The following is a 2,500-nucleotide window of genomic DNA, read 5'->3' on the forward strand; positions in this document are numbered from 1 at the left end:
AGTTTCGTTGTTCTACTGTTATGGGAAGTGGGTCAGGGGCATTACTTATTGGACGCCCCTCGTATTTGCATAATAAACTCTTCAAAAAACTTGTCAAATAGTTGTTTCATTCGGCATTCTGGCATATTTCTCAAGACATTTCATTGTTACATTACTTCCCTTGTTTTCTAAACGGTGACAGCTGGTTTGCCATCCCCGACGAAACATTTTCCAACAGATATTTTAAATAAAGAAATTTATCACATTCTTATGCAAATTATTATTATTATTATTATTATTATTATTATTATTAGAGATGGTGTTGGTGGTAGTAGTAGTAGTAGTAGTAGTAGTAGTAGTAGCGTAGAATGATAATTTTCTGTAAAAAAATATATTTATTTACTTTTACACAGCCAAAACGGAAGGAGGTAGTAAGTAATTTTTAACGTAATCTTTTAAAAAAAAACTGCGCATTTTGCTAAAAATACGATAATTTCTTTCGGCACTTTTTTGATACGCGTTATTTTTTCATTTACGCTAAAACAATTGTTCTGTAATTACAAACAGTTGTTACCCCCCCCTTTTCAAAAATTACGAATTGTGAATTTATTTGATCTTAAAAAGCCTTTCGTAGTTTCTTAAATATTAACGTTAAATTTTGGATTTTTCAATTTCGCCACGAGAAATCTATATAATAATATAAAAGTACAATTATTTGAAATTCAGGTAGTTATGTCATAGTATTTTTGCATATTCTTATTGGAAATCATCCTCAATCTAAAAAAGTTAATTTAATTGATTCAAAAAGCTTTAAAAAGATTTTAAATCTATCGATACAAAAAATAGTGTTTTTTTGGGGTTTTTTTTGTTGAAAATTTAAAATTTAAAATTCTATTAAAAATAGTAGAAAAAGTTATATATTATTCTGCTTTTATGATAAAATTCGTATTGTTATCTTTCTGGAAAAAAAATTAATGGATTTTTATTAGCTTTTAATTCGGTTAAAAAAAAGATACCTGTACAGTTTAGTCAAGACATTAAAAAATGAAAATATCGAGGGAAAAAGTTTAAATTGTACGCATCCGTTATGGAACGAAGTTCTCCGAAAAAAAATTCACTTAATTTCATCAAGTATTTTTTTTTTTTTTTTTTTTTTTTACAGCGAAAAAACAATTTGTTAATGATACCGAACAAAAGGTTTGATTTTTAGGAAGAAAAGCTAGTATTAAAGATGGGAGGGGTGTCAGCGCTTTAACTGGAATTATCTCCCTTTGGCATTTCTAAAATTCAAACAAATTTTTTTTTTAATTCAAGATATCTGACTTCAACGCGCTCTCATAAAAACGTGTTTCTCCGCTGTAAAAAAAAAAAACAAAACAAAAAAAACAACAAAAAAAAACTACTTGATGAAATTAAGTGGAATTGTTTTTGGAGAACTTCGTTCCATAACGGATACATACAATTTAAACCAATACGAATTGTATACTAAAAGCAGAATAATATATAACTTTTTCTACTATTTTTAATAGAATTTTAAATTTTCAATAAAAAACAAAAAACAAAACAAAAAACAAACTATTTTTTGTATCGATAGAAAGTTGCTTTTTTTTTTCATTTTTGGCCGTGCCCGTGCCTACTTTTAAGACTGTTTCACATAAAAAAGAAAGTTAACAATTACAAGAAATAAATATTACACATTTATTAAATAAAAGTTAGAATTGGTCACATTAAAATGTTAATAATAAATAATAATAATAATAATGAATAATATCATAATATTGCATATATTATAATATATAATATCTTTTGGAAGATGTTTCGTCAGGGACACCAAAGCATCTAACACTGTTTAGAAAACAGTAGTAATGCAACAATAAAATGTCTCGAAAAATATGCCCAAACGTATTTGTGTTATTTTGGACATTTTCTTTTTTTTTTTTTTATTTTGTTTTCATTCATACTTCTCTCGGACGCCTACACTGTCCAGCATCGTCGAAAAGGGGGGGGGGATAACAAAATAAAAATAAATAAAATAAATAAAATAATAATAATAATAATAATAATAATAATAATAATAATAATAATAATAATAATAATAATAATAAATAAATAAATCCGACTCGGCTTTTCTTTCTTTTTCAACACAAGTCTTTCATTACTATTTTTCTTTCTCCCCGTCTCGACACCAGCTTAAAAGTCTCTCGCTTTTGCTCCCCTACACGCCGGCCGTAGACAGCCATTTCTTACACGTCCATCTTTTTCGGCGTCGCACTTAGGAAATCGAAGAAGAAGCATATTATCTCCCTTAGATCCGAATGATCGCTCATAGTTTGGACGTAAACAAATGTATTATTTATTTATTTTATTTATATATTTGAACCCGTGTAGGTAGATTATATGTATATAATATATATATATATGTATAAGAATAAATGACAAAAAGTTATATTCCAAAATTCGTGATGTTGCCCATCTTATAATTTATTCCTTTGAATCAGTTAACTTACACAATTCTTGACAG

The sequence above is a fragment of the Euprymna scolopes genome, chromosome 23, assembly GCF_053919585.1.
Source record: "Euprymna scolopes isolate OS-2025 chromosome 23, ASM5391958v1, whole genome shotgun sequence".
NCBI classification, from domain to species: domain Eukaryota; kingdom Metazoa; phylum Mollusca; class Cephalopoda; order Sepiida; family Sepiolidae; genus Euprymna; species Euprymna scolopes.